At 41.9% G+C, this 18,174-nt stretch overlaps 1 pseudogene; it reads left to right on the plus strand.

Moving 5' to 3' along the window:
• LOC106568243 (membrane-associated transporter protein-like) overlaps positions 1-17,967 on the plus strand; it is a 34,991-nt pseudogene extending 17,024 nt beyond the window's left edge.
• Positions 17,968-18,174: the final 207 nt, after the last annotated feature.

Below are 18,174 nucleotides of genomic sequence, written 5' to 3' on the forward strand. Positions count from 1 at the left end.
AGAGAATCACTCTGAAGAGAATCACTCTGAAGAGAATCACTGAGGACAGGGGAGAATAAACATCTACCTACCGCATGATTTGTTCTCTTTGAGTAAACCTAGTTTCCTCCCCCTGATTTGCTTTGGGGTCAGTGTTATTGAAGAGTAACATCAACTGCTAACAGTGTGTAGGCCTCACTCATTGGAATGTTTAACTCTGGAACACAATATGACTACGTTAGTGTCCCAAGGACTCAAGGTCTGTTGAGAATGTGGCCTTTTAATCTGTCCGACTCTAAGCATCTGACTGCCTCCCTGGGTTGAGCCCCTCTGACGCTTCCTCAGGTTCCTCTGACGGGGCGCAGGAGGACGGGAGAGGGGTGGCGGGCAGGGCTCCCAAGAGAAACTCTGTGAATTGCCTCAACGTCCCACATGACTGTGGCAGGACGAGCTAGCTAGTGTCAGGAGAAATACAGTATTATGACGTATTATAAACTGAATAACCTTGTTTTCTCAATGGAGATGCAGTCGTATCAGGTGAGAGCCCATGGCTATCAGACATACTGTTCTAGAACTAGTCTTTGTTTTGTTAATAGTGGTTATGGAGTTGGGCAGCTTGGGTATGAGAAACCAAAATACTTTCAGGGCTCATATTCCCATGTCTATCTCAAATAACGTTTTGTTACAGAGACATACTTAATATATTTAATTTAAACTTTCGCCTAATGGGCTGTTTCAATGTTTTATAGAAAATGTACTGTCACCTCTGAAATTATTGAGCAAAAAAGACTGTGTATAAAATAAATAATACAAATACTGAGTTATTCTGTATGCAAAAAAAATATTGAAATATTTTTTGATACTAATACATTTGCTCAGAGAAAAGTATTTTGTTTAAAGGAAAATTCCACTCAAAAACAAAGTCTCAAAATGTTTTGCTTGTCAGCAATCAAGTTTTCACGATACAGTATGTAACTTAAAACATACAGAAATCAACCCGTGTGATGTGTTTTGTTGGAAAGCGGATTGAACCAGGTTTTCTTCTGGGATTTTGCCTGGGCTGTTTGTCTGGCAGTTTAATGTGTTTCATAACCAGTAATGAGAGAGTTTCCTCAGTGTGTCTAGACAGAAGGTTAAATGTTCCTGTTATTTCCACTGGGCTGTTTCTCTCCACCAAGTTGATTGCACAAGATGTTCAGCAATTATTCCAGAAAGCTCAATAGTGACCTTGAACAAGAACAATTATAGAAACCACCTCACTGAGATGTGGACAAAATCCTGAGAGGAACTGGAGTCTCTCAACACCTGCAAAGAATAGGAATGGCATATCCTTACACCTGCAAATACTGAGACGTACGTGTTTAGCCCATACTTCTTTTCAGAAACTGTATATCATTGTTAATTTTCATATCCATGTAGATAGACTGAATTTCTGAAAAGAGGTTGTTTCATTTATGTATGGTAAGCTGGGAAGACCTGGGTCAAGTACATATGTCAAATACTTTAAATATTTTAGCTGTTCTTGTGGATCGAAATGTATAAATTAAAGTAGAATACTACTGTAAATGCATTCGATAAGGGATTGTATTTGCTTTTGCAACAGTATAGTACATAGACCTGACAACCTAACATTTTTGTTTTCAGTGAATGCCTACTTTGTTGTTTGATATCCTCAAAATAGTTTTGCCGGATTTCACCTTCTCTGTAATAATACTGTACAATACAAAGTGTGGCCATTTACAGTACTTTTGTTAAGATGATTATCTCCATTCTTCAACAGTTAGTGCTATTCGGGATCCTTGGGATTTCCTTACCCTAACCCTTGGGGTGTCCCTACCCTTACCCTAACCTTAACACTTACCATAACCATTTAAAATGTCAACATAAATTGGGTAGGGACGTACCAATGATCCCAGATAGCAAGGACCGTTCTTCAACACTGTTGTAAAATGTGATCTGTGATATAGTAAATTGGGATCTGGGATATAATCATAATGCCACTGGGCCGTTATGTGTTAGCTACAGTACAATATATTGTGATTTTCCTACAGTGGATGAAACTAAGCTTTGATGAAAGTTCTTGTATTTCTCTGAGATCAAAACCTAAGCCACAATGCATCTGACAATCCTAATAAGACTTCAACACAACACCCAACTGGGATTTGCTATGTGATTTGTAATCACCAAAACTTGAATGCCGCTGTTTAGGTTTTATTGCCATTGCAATCTGTCAGGCATTTGTTTCTCTCCCATGATAAAGGACATTATTCAGTTTATTTGTGCTCCACTGTGCACAACATGATTATGACAATCTGATTCGCTACAGTATTTATTTTTGATGAGCATGAACACTAAATAACTCTTGTGAAGACTAATACTAATATTTATGCAGTGTTAGATGGGGGGTATTAACATAAAATTGATTAGGAGTTGTTTTTCTAGCCAGACAGTCATGCTGGCAATGTGTTGTTTTTCAGATTGAGTTTCTTTTTTTGAAATGCAAATTGAAAACTATTTCTAATGGAGTTTGGATTTTAAAATGGCCTTTACATTTTGTTCCAACACAATGCATGTGGTTTCAAAACAAACTATTCCCTCCTATGTGGTGAATGAATGGTTGTATTAGCCCCAATCATGCTCTTGATGAAACAGTAAGTATCATGATGATCAAATGTGTTTACATGATATCAAGGTGTTAACAAATCCACTGACTCACTGTTTACCTCAGAAGCCCTGTAATATACACTGAGGGTACAAAACATTAGGAACACCTGCTCTTTCCATGACATACTGTAGACTGACCCAGTGAATCCAGGTGAAAACTATGATCCCCTATTGATGTCACTTGCTAAATCCACTTCAATCAGTGTAGATGAAGGGGAGGAGACGGGTTAAGGAAGGATTTTTAAGCCTTGAAACAATTGAGACATGGATTGTGTGTGTGCCATTCAGAGGGTGAATGGGCAAGACCAAATGCCTTTGAATGGGGTATGGTAGTAGGTGCTAGGCGCACCGGTTTGAGTGTGTCAAGAACTGCAACCTTGCTGGGTTTTTCACGCTCAACAGTTACATGTGTGTATCAAGAATAGTCCACCACCCAATAGACATCCAGCCAACTTGACACAACTGTAGGAAGCATTGGAGTCAACACAGGCCAGCATCCCTGTGGAACGCTTTCGACAGTCTATGCCCCTACAAATTGAGGCTGTTCTGTGTCTTCAAACTAATTGCTGAGGGAAAGACGTACCTCCTAAGGCAAATTAAAAATATTCAGCTGCAATACCCCACCAAAATCAAACACAGAGCATTCAGAAGTATTTCAGTTATTGAAAGTGATATTAATGAGTAATCTGTGACATAACTTGAGATGAAGAGGTATTCTCCTGTCTTTCTCCTCTTTTGCAGCATTAGTACAGGAAAGGTCACTGAAGAAGATATGGGCCATCATCATAGTCATGTTTGGAGTGGTGCTATTTGACTTTGCAGCAAACGTCCTCGATGGGACAGTCAAGGCCTACCTCTTTGATGTCTGCTCGTACATAGACAAAGAAAGAGGACTGCACTGCCACACCCTTCTCACTGGTAAGCAATGGCTGATGACATGCAGTAGCCTCCCTCCCACTTTGTCAGAACCTGGTGTTGGGTTGATTGGCTGACATATATGCTGTCTGGATTGATGTAGGTTTACTTTGATATGTATTTATACTGAACAAAAATACAAACACAACATGTAAAGTGTTGGCACCATGTTTCATATGCACAAAAAAGCTTATTTCTCTCAGCTTTTGCGCACACATTTGTTTACATCCTTTGTCACATAACACAATGCCACAGATGTCTCAAGTTTTGAGGGAGCATGCAATTAGCATGCTGACTGCAGGAATGTCTACCAACGCTGTTGTCAGATCATTTATTTTTAATGTGTCTACCATAAGCTGCCTCCAACGTCATTTTTTGGAATTTGGCAGTACATCCAACCGGCCCACAACCGCAGAGCACGTGTAACCACGCCAGCCCAGGACCTCCACATCCGGCTTCTTCACCTGCGGGATCGTTTGAGACCAGCCACGCGGACAGCTGATGAAACTGAGGAGTATTTCTGTCTGTAATGAAGCCCTTTTTGTGGGGAAAAACTCTTCTGATTGGCTGGGCCAGGCTCAGCAGTAGGCCACCCATGGCTGCGCCCCTAACCAGTCATGTAAAATCTATAGATTAGGCCCTAATGAATTTATTTAAATTGACTGATTTCCTTATATGAACTGTAACTCAGTAAAATCTTTGAAATTGCTGCATGTTGTTTTTTTGTTCAGTGTAGTTTGATTATTTATTATTAAAGAAAAGTACCACTCAAATATTTTGAGTGTTTTATTTCATTAGTGCACTCTCAAAATGTTTTGCTTGTCAGCAGTTAACTTTTCAAGATGCAAAGTGTCACTTCAGCATCATGATGGTGTATTTTGTATCATATGATAGTATGTTTTGCATCATCATGATGGTGTGTATTGCATCATAAACTCAACAAAAAAAGTACTGTCAACTACGTTTATTTTCATCAAACTTAACGTGTAAATATTTGTATGAACATAACAAGATTCAACAACTGAGACATAAACTGGACAAGTTCCACAGACATGTGACTAACAAAAATGTAATAATGTGTCCCTGAACAAAGGGGGGGTCAAAATCAAAAGTAACAGTCAGTATCTGGTGTGGCCACCAGCTGCATTAAGTAATGCAGTGCATCTCCTCCTCATGGACTGCACCAGATTTGCCAGTTCTTGCTGTGAGATGTTACCCCACTCATCCACCAAGGCACCTGCAAGTCCCAGGACATTTCTGGGGGGAATGGCCCTAGCCCTCACCCTCTGATCCAACAGGTCCCAGACGTACTCAATGGGATTGAGATCCGGGCTCTTCGCTGGCCATGGCAGAACACTGACATTCCTGTCTTGCAGGAAATCATGCACAGAACGAGCAGTATGGCTGGTGGCATTGTCATGCTGGAGGGTCATGTCAGGATGAGCCTGCAGTAAGGGTACCACTTGAGGTAGGAGGATGTCTTCCCTGTAAGGCATAGTATTGAGATTAACTGCCTCAGTCCAGCCTCTCTCAGCCATCCTGTACCTGTCCCGCAGGTGTGATTTTTGGATGTACCAATCCTGTGCAGGTGTTGTTAAACGTGGTCTGCCACTGCGAGGATGATCAGCTGTCCGTCCTGTCGCCCTGTAGCGCTGTCTTAGGCGGCTCACAGTACGGACATTGCAATTTATTGCCCTGGCCACATCTGCAGTCCTCCTGCCTCCTTGCAGCATGCCTAAGGCACATTCACGCAGATGAGCAGGGACACTGGGCATCTTTCTTTTTGTGTTTTTCAGAGTCAGTAGAAAGGCCTCTTTAGTGTCCTAAGTTTTCATAACTGTGACCTTAATTGCCTTCCGTCTGTAACCTGTTAGTGTCTTAACAACCGTTCCACAGGTGCATGTTCATTAATTGTTTATGGGTCATTGAACAAGCATGAGTTTAAACCCTTTAAAATGAAGATCTGTGAAGTTAATTCATAAAAATCAAAATATCTTTGAAAGACAGGGTCTTGAAAAAGGGATGTTTCTTTTTTTGCTAAGTTTATGATGGTGTGTTTTGTATGGAACGCCATTTGGGTCTTTGCGTGTCAAAAAATATACATGTCAAATAACACTATTTGTTGTGTCAAATATCACTATTTGACGTGTCAAATAAGCTTGTTGACCAATCAGAACCTGCATATGACTGCATATCTTATAATAATTTAATGCGTTCAGACATTTTTTATGTAGTCATTACACATTGATTACACAATCACTCGCATTTCATATGTCACAACAATTCATCATACGTATGCTATGACGCTGGTAAAGTTGACTCGCGCACCTACGGTGCTGGTCATAAAATACTAGACAATGTTCTTCCTCAAAAACATAGCAAAACGACAATCTGTTTCAGTAACTATATAGCTTGGTGTCATCATCTAAAATAACCCTAATTTATAAGACCATTCTTATTTGATTAATGGGGGTCGGACCCATCTATGTGAAGCTAGCCACAATAAGGATTAGCCACAATAGTGACTTTGCGGTTTGTCTTCAAAAGTATGTCATTGACAGTGATGCAAATGAATACAAATAGTAGAATTATGGCATAATTGAATAAATAATGGTAAACGAGGTTGGAATGTTGTTTATATAAAATCAACAAAAGACAATTTGTTAATTTGACAATCTGTTGAAATCACACTGGATGTATTATACTTCAGAATTGCATTGGGGGAATACTTATTTCACTGTACAGCCTTACCTATGGATTGTGGATCAATGACATGGGGTATCAGTCTACTCAGTGACAACCAGAGAACATTAGCATCGTAGCTCTTATTGCGGGACTCTGAAACAACTGTGAATTCAGCCACATTTATTGTCAAGTGTATTGAACACTATTCCAGAGGAAAAACAATACTGCGTGGATGTTTTGGAGTCTGAACTCTGAGGAGGATGTAGGGAATAAATATATTGGGTATTGAATAGACTGATACCCCATTTCATTGATCCCCAATCCTTAGGTAAAGCTGTACAGTGCAATATGAATGTCAATACACACAATAGGCTGACTGGGGAGGCGATTTCACACAGTCACAGTCCCGCGATAAGAGCTACAACGCTAATATTTGCGTAAACTCGTCACAGTTGTGTTCTGTGGGTGTCACCGAGTAGACTGATGCCCCATTTCATTGCTTCACATTCCAACCTTGTTTAACATTATCTAGTCTATATATGGCGTGAATCCACCAATTGTAACCTTCTGCATCACTTTCAAAGAGATACTTTTATTTTGAAGGCAAACTGCAAATTCCCCTATTGTGCCTAACCCTTATTGTGGCTTGCTCCACAACACATAACCCAGTCCGGTTGAGCCTCACTAGCCAGATGAAGCTAGCTGGCTGCTTATAACGTTAGCTTTGGGCAACAGGGTTAAGTAGCTGGCAGGCTATTTATTTTCATGAACTGAAGTTCAATTTCAATAGGTGAACATCAAGTGGCTACCTAGCTAATACTTACACACAAGGATTCCTAAATCATTGCTAAGAATAATGAAAATGACTGCAGTTTCTACTGGTCATTGTTTCCAGGCTCGTTGTATTGGTTCTAGCTAGGAACCAAGCTAAAGCTAGCTAGCTACCCCCGAAGTTGTGGTCGAACAAATAATACTTTATTACCAACGTGGTATTGAAAACACATTGTTTGTGGCTGGTGTTTGCAGACTTCTTATGTACAGCTTTGACAGTGCTACTGTCATGATTATATTTAGGAGAAGTAGAGGAGTCAGGCGCAGGACACAGGGATCAATGTAAACAAACGTGTTTACTTAAATAATCAATAAGTCTTCTCCGAGGACAATACATATCGCGGAGAAAGCACCTCCGTTCACACACAACAGGAAACAATTACCGACAAGACAAACAGGAAATGCAATGGTTTAAATAATAAACATAATTAGGGAAAATCAAAACAGGTGTACACAATAAAGACAAAACCAAACGAACAGTGAAACATCGATCGGTGGCAACTAGTAAGCCGGTGACGTCGACCGCCGAACGCCGCCCGAACAAGGAGAGGGGTCGACTTCGGCGGGAGTCGTGACAGCTACTGATAGTAGTGGTGGCGCTTAGTTTGCACGTGCAAATTCAGAACACACAACATTCTATAATAGAACTGTGTTATTTGACGAGTCAAATTAAAAGCTTATTTATTTGACGCGTCCTTCATTTCACGTGTATCTTTGTTCCATAGTTTTGCATCGTCATGATGGTGTGTTTTGAATCATCATGATGGTGTGTTTTGCATCATCAGGATGGTGTGTTTTGCATCATTAGGATGGGGTGTTTTGCATCGTCATGATGGTGTCACATCTGCTCCTGCCACACCCCCTAGTGGACATCCGGTGTCTCCTTGACCTGCAGCCACTCCTCCAGTACACACGCTCTCTCTCTCCCTGTCCCTTTCTGTATGTTTGTGATTGTGTGGTTGGAGACAGGTGTGCTGGAGCCAGAGCAGATCCTCACCAGCTGTAACTCATTCCATAAACGAGACCTCTACAAATACTCAAGTCCTGCCATTTCCACTCTGCCAGATTGTAATCTCTCCTAAGTCAGTTTATGCTTCTAGCTATTTATGATTATTCAAGATCCTGTTACCCTGCTGTGTCTGTTTCCCTACCCTATATACACTGCTCAAAAAAATAAAGGGAACACTTAAAAAACACATCCTAGATCTGAATGAAAGAAATAATCTTATTAAATACTTTTTTCTTTACATAGTTGAATGTGCTGACAACAAAATCACAAAAATAATCAATGGAAATCCAATTTATCAACACATGGAGGTCTGGATTTGGAGTCACACTCAAAATTAAAGTGGAAAACCACACTACAGGCTGATTCAACTTTGATGCAATGTCCTTAAAACAAGTCAAAAATGAGGCTCAGTAGTGTGTGTGGCCTCCACGTGCCTGTATGACCTCCCTACAACGCCTGGGCATGCTCCTGATGAGGTGGCGGATGGTCTCCTGAGGGATCTCCTCCCAGACCTGGACTAAAGCATCCGCCAACTCCTAGACAGTCTGTGGTGCAACGTGGCGTTGGTGGATGGAGCGAGACATGATGTTCCAGATGTGCTCAATTGGATTCAGGTCTGGGGAACGGGCGGGCCAGTCCATAACATCAATGCCTTCCTCTTGCAGGAACTGCTGACACACTCCAGCCACATGAGGTCTAGCATTGTCTTGCATTAGGAGGAACCCAGGGCCAACCGCACCAGCATATGGTCTCACAAGGGGTCTGAGGATCTCATCTCGGTACCTAATGGCAGTCAGGCTACCTCTGGCGAGCACATGGAGGGCTGTGCAGCTCCCCAAAGAAATGCCACACCACACCATGACTGACCCACCGCCAAACCGGTCATGCTGGAGGATGTTGCAGGCAGCAGAACGTTCTCCACGGCGTCTCCAGACTCTGTCACGTCTGTCACGTGCTCAGTGTGAACCTGCTTTCATCTGTAAAGAGCACAGGGCGCCAGTGGCGAATTTGCCAATCTTGGTGTTCTCTGACAAATGCCAAACGTCCTGCACGGTGTTGGGCTGTAAGCACAACCCCCACCTGTGGACGTCGGGACCTCATACCACCCTCATGGTGTCTGTTTCTGACCGTTTGAGCAGACACATGCACATTTGTGGCCTGCTGGAGGTAATTTTGCAGGGCTCTGGCAGTGCTCCTCCTGCTCCTCCTTGCACAAAGGCGGAGGTAGCGGTCCTGCTGCTGGGTTGTTGCCCTCCTACGGCCTCCTCCACGTCTCCTGATGTACTGGCCTGTCTCCTGGTAGCACCTCCATGCTCTGGACACTACGCTGACAGACACAGCAAACCTTCTTGCCACAGCTCGCATTGATGTGCCATCCTGGATGAGCTGCACTACCTGAGCCACTTGTGTGGGTTGTAGACTCCGTCTCATGCTACCACTAGAGTGAAAGCACCGCCAGCATTCAAAAGTGACCAAAACATCAGCCAGGAAGCATAGGAACTGAGAAGTGGTCTGTTGTCACCACCTGCTGAACCACTCCTTTATTGGGGGTGTCTTGCTAATTGCCTATAATTTCCACCTGTTGTCTATTCCATTTGCACAACAGCATGTGAAATTTATTGTCAATCAGTGTTGCTTCCAAAGTGGACAGTTTGATTTCACAGAAGTGTGATTGACTTGGAGTTACATTGTGTTGTTTAAGTGTTCCCTTTATTTTTTTGAGCAGTATATATTTTTTTAACCTTCATTTAACTAGGCAAGTCAGTTAAGAACAATCAATCAATCAAATGTATTTATAAAGCCCTTTTTACATCAGCTGATGTCACAAAGGTCTGTACAGAAACTCAGCCAAATAACCAAAACAGCAAGCAATGCAGATGTAGAAGCACGGTGGCTAGGGAAAAAAAACTCTCTAGAAAGTCCGGAACCTAGGAAGAAACCTAGAGGAACCAGGCTATGAGGGGTGGGCAGTCCTCTTCTGTCTGTGCCGGATGGAGATTATAATAGAACATGGCCAAGATGTTCAAACTTTCATAGACAACTAGCAGGTTCAGATAATAATAATCACAGTGGTTGTAGAGGGTGCAACAGGAGTAAATGTCAGTTGACTTTTCATAGCCGATCATTCAGAGTTAGAGACAGCAGGTGCGGGAGAGAGAGAGTCCAAAACAGCAGGTCTGGGACAAGGTAGCACGTCCAGTGAACAGGTCAGGGTTCCATAACCGCAGGCAGAACAGTTGAAACTGGAGCAGCAGCATGACCAGGTGGACTGGGGACAGCAAGGAGTCATCAGGCCAGGTAGTCCTGAGGCATGGTCCTAGGGCTCAGGTCCTCCGAGAGAAGAGAGAGAGAAAGAGAGAAAAAGAGAGAGAATTAGAGGGAGCATACTTAAATTCACACAGGACACCGGATAAGACAGGAGAAATACTCCAGAAATAACAGACTGACCCTAGCCCCCCGACACATAAACTACTGCAACGTAGATACTGGAGGCTGGGACAGGATGTGTCGGGAGACACTGTGGCCCTGTCCGACGATACCCCCGGACAGGGCCAAACAGGCAGGATATAACCCCACCCACTTTGCCAAAGGACAGCCCCCACACCACTAGAGGGATATCTTCAACCTACAACCCTGAGACAAGGCCAAGTATAGCCCACGAAGATCTCCCCCATGGCACAAACAAAAGGGGGGCGCCAACCCGGACAGGAAGATCACGTCAGTGACTCAACCCACTCAAGTGACGCACCCCTCCTAGAGACGGCATGGAAAAGCACCAGTAAGCCAGTGACTCAGTCCCCGTAATAGGGTTAGAGGCAGAGAATCCCAGTGGAGAGAGGGGAACCGGCCAGCAGAGACGGCAAGGACGGTTCGTCGCTCCAGTCCTTTTCTGTTCACCTTCACACCCCTGGGCCAGACTACACTCAATCACAGGACCTAATGAAGAGATGAGTCTTCAATAAAGACTTAAAGGTCGAGACCGAGTCTGCGTCTCTCACATGGACAGGAAGATCAGGAAGAACATTCCATAAAAATGGAGCTCTATAGGAGAAAGCCCTGCCTCCAGCTGTTTGCTTAGAAATTCTAGGGACGGTAAGGAGGCCTGCGTCTTGTGATCGTAGCATACGTGTTGGTTTGTACGGCAGGACCAAATTGGAAAGATGGGTAGGAGCAAGCCCATGTAATGCTTTGTTGATCAGCAGTAAAACCTTGAAATCAGCCCAAGCAGGAAGCCAGTGTAGAGAGAACAAATTCTTATTTACAATGACGGCCTACCAGAGAACAGTGGGTTAACTGCCTTGTTCAGGGGCAGAATGACAGATTTTTACCTTGTCAACTCTGGAATTCGATCCAGTAACCTTTCGGTAACTGGCCCAACGCTCTAACCACAAGGCTATTTGCCGCCACATCATGGTGTGTTTTGCATCATCATGATGATGGTGTGTTTTGCATCATCATGATGATGTGGGTTTTGCATCATCATGATGATGTGTTTTGCATCATCATGATGATGTGTTTTGCATCATCATGATGATGTGTTTTGCATCACCATGATGGGGTGTTTTGGATCATCATGATGGTGTGGCAAGTGACACTTTGCTTCTTGAAAACTTGCTGGGACTGTATTAACAGTGGACTAAACAAAAGATATTCCTTGACCTTCATTTTGACTACCCTCACAACTCACAAAAATGTAGTAGCCTGTGAATTTAGAGGTGACAACTCAAGTCAATTAGTGGCTAAATGCATGGAAATATACAAATAAAGAAACCAAAACATTTCATATTGTGTTGAAAAAGGCCATGTCCAAGAGCTTTGAAGTATCTATTGATTATTATTTTAGAACTAGAGTTGTTTCCATCTCTAGATGTTTTTAGAGATTAGTGAAATGTATTATTTTTGAGCATGTGGAATGTTAATGGGATTTATGGTCTTTGGTTTTATATCCATTAATTCTCACTCGCTCTGTATCTCCAACGATCAAATTAGAATTCTGTAAAACTTTAATTCCTTGACATATTTCATCTATGACTCTGCATTTTCGGCCGATTTATAAGGGTCTGTACTCCCAAAGTTGTTGACTGTTTTTATTCTTGGCAGTTACTGTAGCTAGCAGTTCAAGACACATTTCAGTTGAATGCATCCAGTTGTACAACTGACTAGGTATCCCCTTTCCCTTTCTCAGCTGTTAGCAGCCATTGGCTAGCAGTTTCTTACTGGCAATAAAAACAGATGATTGCCACCATTTTTTGTTGTTGTAGTTACTCAATTATTTAATGTAACAAATCAAACATACAACCTCAACAATTCATGGTAATTAATGGTAAACTTGTAAACAATTCATGTAGACTGTGTTTATTTGAAACAGGCAATTATTTGCTGAAATGTATGCTGTTGCCCGGTTGTTTGAGACCTTTTAAAAAAAATTTTTTTATGGTAATGCAGATGTGACTTTTTCTAAACTGCTTCTTTAGATTGATACAAAATGGATAAAGTTGTACTAGTTTCTCTGCAATACCATACCATTTACCATAATGGAAGGAAGGTGCTAGGGTTGCAAAATTCTGGGAATGTTCGATAAATGCCATGGTTTTCCTGAAATCCCAGTTGGAGGATTTCCAGATTCAGAAGGGAATAAACAGGAAATCTAGAATTCTCCAACCAGGATTTCTAGGAAACCAGGGAATTTATTGAAAGTTCCCTAGAGGGGGGCAGTGATACTATTTATACAGTACATACATATATAGCCTACGTTGTCTTTCTCTATATATGGCTCTAGAGAGGGTTTTTGATATTATAGTCAGGGAATAGTGCAGTGACATTCGTGGTACACAAAATGAGTAATTTATGAGAACGTTTAATTTGCAAGCAGGTTTCTTATAGGTAGGATGCAACATTTAGGGAACATACTGTGTGTCCAGACTTAATGCAGGCAGATACTTGACATCCAATCCTAATCCTGACACAGTCAAAAGTGCTGCACAATTTATGAGAAAGATTGATTTACAGGTTTCTCATTGTAGGGTGCTGGTGTAAGAATTGAGGGAACATATGTCCAGATTATTGGGATATGTCTAACAGAACAAGCCACTTATCTGTGTGCAGGATCACACATACTACGTGACAAAACATATTTATCATTACTCTCAGGTTCTCTGAGATAACCCAGCCTCAACATTGGATTGTGACATGAGCTTTACGTTCAGATGTAAGAAGCATTCTTTTATAAATCAGACCTTGTGGGTATTAATACAGCACACATCATATTCATGGTACAACCACCACAGGCAAATGTTTTTGCAGATGGTCATATGCAATCCAGGAATTGTACTGTATTTGAAAACATTTGCCTGAGGTGATTTTGACAATTTCCATGAAGATAGTGTACTCACTATCTGATGATTGCTTACATTTACATAATTTAGCAGACACACTTATCCAGAGCAATTTACAGTAGTGAGTGCATACATTTTCATACCGGTCCCCCGTGGGAACCACGCCATGCTCTACCAACTGAGCCACATAGGACCTGGGCTATGACTAGTGGCCTTGGGCACCCATCACCTGACCTGATAATCAATCGGTATTGTGCCTTTTGTCTGTTGCAGGGCTAGGGGGTGCCTTTGGGTACCTCATGGGAGCCATGGACTGGGGTCACTCGTCCCTGGGCCGACTGCTGGGGTCAGAGTACCAGGTCATCTACTTCTTCTCTGCTCTGACCTGGACGGTATTCCTCATTGTGCATCTCAGCATCCAAGAGACACCCCTGGTCAAGGACGGTAGTTTGGACTCGTTACACCCCAATGCCCTCCTCATCACACACAGTAGCAGTGGTGGCTATGGATCCCTGCATGGTTCCATGTCCAAAGAGTTGGAACCAGACCTCCGGCCTTGTTCATTCTCTGACCTGACGGAGGCCAATTCAGTCACATCCAGCTCCAAACAACCTAACAAAGAGGTCTGTCATAGACACAGGAAGGAGTCTAGTCTGTCTGACATTCTCTACACTGTGGGGGAAAAAAGTTGTTGATTCAATTTACAATTGTAAGGCACCAGCTGCAATAGGATTGTGAGTTTGCTCAACAAAAATGTCACACACCAACTTTTTGTTGTGCGTTTGCTCAAATCTTATTGCAGCTGGTAGCGTTACAATTGTACTTTGCATATTATTATTTGTATTTGTTTTCCAGTGTACAGTATGAAATCCTGACTTCAAATCAAATTTTATTTGTCACATGCACCGAATACAACAGGTACAACCTTACCGTGAGTACAACCTTACCGTGAAATGCTTACTTACAAGCCCTTAACCAACCATGCAGTTCAAGAAATAGAGTTCAAAAATATTTGCTAAATAAACAAAAACATTTTATAAAAAGTAACACAATAACAACGCCCTGACCATAGAGAGCCCTTGGTTCTCTATGGTGTTGTAGGTCAGGGCGTGACTAGGGGGTGTTGTAGTCTTTTCATTTCTATGTTGGTGCTCTTGGTATGGTTCCCAATTAGAGGCAGCTGATGTTCGTTGTCTCTAATTGGGGATCATACTTAAGGTGTCATTGTTCCCACCTGCTTTGTGGGATATTGTTTTGTGTATGTGCATGTTGCACCACTACTTTCACGTTTCGTTGTTGGTTTATTGTTTTGTAGAAGTTTCACTTAAATAAAAGATGTGGAACTCTAATCACGCTGCGCCTTGGTCCGCTCTGTACGACGATCGTGACAATGTGCCTCACCCTAATAATCTTTCCCCTCATCACTTAGCCTACTGTTCTGACTTGGTGATGCACATGTAGCCTATAGCCTGTGTTAGGGAAATGGAATCGTTGAATATTTTAAGAGCTTTCATTGTCTGCTTATATGCCCCTTTATTTATCCTACAGTTCTGACTTGGCGTACAGGGAGAATACTGTAAGAACGGCCCGTGTTCTGAATTCTGTCGCTGTACATTTCAAAAGTCCTGAATAAATAGTTATATTGACTACGTCCTTCCTAGCTCGCTCATTAATGTCTTAGTCAAAATTATGGATTGCCTCTTATCCGCTCGTCATCCCCTTATTCCCCCCCCGTACAGGTACATCTCAATTGTCAGTAGAAACCACATTTCTTTAAGCAAGTCAACCATATCAGCTATGTTTTTTACAAGGCCGGTAATTGAGGCTGAATGAACTGTTTCGCTGCCAGACAAGGTTCTGCTGATAGCCAGGTGTACCAGTGGTAAGGATTCACTCCATGGTGCTGAAAAGAAAGCTCTGCTGTGGGACAGCTTTATGTAGGCCCTAACAGTTTGTGGGCACCGTTTGTCACCGTACTAGTCCAAATAATGTATTGTTTAGTGTTGTGTAGTGGCTTCGCTGGCATGCATCAAAAAACATTTTAGGGAGTTTGCCCCACCAAGATTTAGATGCTAAAATCCCCACTGGCACTAACACACGGTTATATTAACAGAATTCCACTTTTCATCTAGACTAATTTTGACCAGCTAATAGCCTAACCACTGATCAAACAACATTATGGACTACATGTTAAAATCCTCTTGCTGCAGGATTATTTTGCTGTTATAATTCAGGTCAAATTAAGATCCTACATGTGTAGCATTGAAATTAGCTCTGGTGTGTGGCAATGGTGACCACTCCCCAGTCATTGCGAGATGGGAGGATTGTTAGAGGACAAGGGTCATGTAGTTATTCTTAGTTACCGGCGGCAGCTGGATTACATGCATGGATACCTTGATGTTGATGAGACCAGGCAGTCATCAGGGTGTAAGACAGCCATTGAAAGTGTAACTCTGTGTTGATGTTTTTGTCGCACTGCTTTGCTTTATCTTGGTCAGTTCACAGTTGTAAATGAGAACTTGTTCTCAACTGGCCTAGCTGGTTAAATAAGGTGAAATAAAATAAAAAAAGGTTATAATGTCACATCGTACACACAAATAAAGTAATTGAAACGGCCATTATACTGTATTACATGTATAGGTAGCTCATATCCTGGAATTAAATGAATGATATGATCTCTAAGGCCAGACAGTCATTCAAACCAGTGCTCTGAAAGAGTTTCATTGAAACTCAGACTAGCATTCAACAATTCAATTCAGCACCATAGCATTTAACAATGGTAATTTAATGATGATGGATATTTATGCCCAGTGTGTAAATATAGCTGGAAATGAATGATGACTTTGCAGAAGTAATTCAAAATTCTATGAAAAGAGTCAGGAAAGAATTACTATGTATCCTTGCTAAAGGAGACTATTATAGCAGGCAAGGTCCTCCATTATCACAGTAGCCAGACAGGGTACTTTGGTGCAACCATATAGATTCTCATATTCATTTTGATTTTCCAGAAGCATTCCTAGAAAAGGTTTATGGAGAATGTATTTTGGGATGATGATTCGAATAAATGTATGATGTCATGACAATCTGTGTACACTTAAGCAATAGAAAAACGTTGAATCCTACAGAGCACAGAACTACAGTATATTAAACCAGAACATGCTTAAAGAAAGAACACATGGTTTTACATTTTTTTCTCACCCATTTCTTTAAATGTTTTCTTTTTTAAATTCCTTCTCTTCCTGACTTGTTAAAACATCATTTTTACAGCATAAGGCTAGTGTATCTGTCATTAGCTAGTAGCTTTCATCTGACGTCTTTATTCTTATCTGACACCCTGCTGTTCCTTGTTATTTTTTAAATTTCCTCTGTTCTTGACATTCACTGACTCCCTGCTGTCCCATGTGAGACCCTCTGAAGTCTCATGATCTAATGATCTGCCATGTGTGTGTCTCTATCCTGTGTCTGCCTGCAGAAGAAGAGGATAACACTGAAGTCCTGTCTGCTGGCTATGATTAACATACCCAGTCTCTGTGTCACTTACCTGCTGGGATGGACCGCCTTCCTCTGCAGCATGCTCTTCTTTACAGACTTCATGGGACAGAGAGAGAGGGAGAGAGGGAAAGAGAGAGACCATTAAAGGACAAACTAATTATATCACTCGGACTACTAATGATTACCCTTATTTGACAGTGGTCATAAGAGAACATAATGTTTTCACTCCACTATGCGATCGAGGTTCATCACTGTGTTCATTAAAAGGCTTCCTGTCTATTTATTTAGCACCATCACAACATGCCCTGATTGGTGGGTAGTCTCTCGTCACAGCCTTGGCTGATTTGGTTCTGTGTGCCCAACTATTAATTGCTCTGTAATGAAGACATTGACAGACCGGATTGATAGTGATCAGGTCTGATCTGATCTGCATGCTGATGACTGCTCTTACGCAGGCTGCAGTCACACGGTGGTGGTGGTGATTTAGTGGTTGAGACTGAGGCAAACTAAGCAGCAGGTCAGACCTAAACATACCGTGCTTTGACTGTATCAATAGAGAGCAGTGGCAGATGTGGTTTGTGACGTTGACACAGGCTTTGGCAGCTATAGTAACAAATGGGATGGAGCTTGTTAACTGTTACAAGCTACTGTACAGCACATGCATTATAAGATAAATACATCATCGTCCTCCATCACTTCATGCAGGCACTGGCTTTATCTTAACCCTCAACCACCATACCACCACTTATTGATTATATGTCAGAGGAGTGGGTAGAGATTGGAGAGACATATTGAATCGAACACCACATTTACGTAAGTAACTAGTTCAATTCATATTCAGCTGTGGTGGTGACTTTGTCTCCATTGTGCATGTAATTATCATAAAGTGTGTGCAATAACGGTTGAGTTATTGTGTGTGATGACACACACATTGTGTAGGGCAACCCGTATGCCTACCATAACTCCACAGCCTATGAGCAGTATGAGAGACGGGTGGAGATTGGATGCTGGGGTCTCTGTATCAACTCTGTCTCCTTGTCACAGGTGTCGAAATGAGTAGACCAAGGTGCAGCGTGGAATATGTTCATCTTGTATTTTAATGCCAAAAATGAACACTTTACAAATATACTGCTCAAAAAAATAAAGGGAACACTTTAAACAACACAATGTAACTCCAAGTCAATCACACTTCTGTGAAATCAAACTGTCCACTTAGGAAGCAACACTGATTGACAATAAATTTCACATGCTGTTGTGCAAATG

Source organism: Salmo salar, chromosome ssa13 (genome assembly GCF_905237065.1).
Source record: "Salmo salar chromosome ssa13, Ssal_v3.1, whole genome shotgun sequence".
Lineage (NCBI taxonomy): Eukaryota > Metazoa > Chordata > Actinopteri > Salmoniformes > Salmonidae > Salmo > Salmo salar.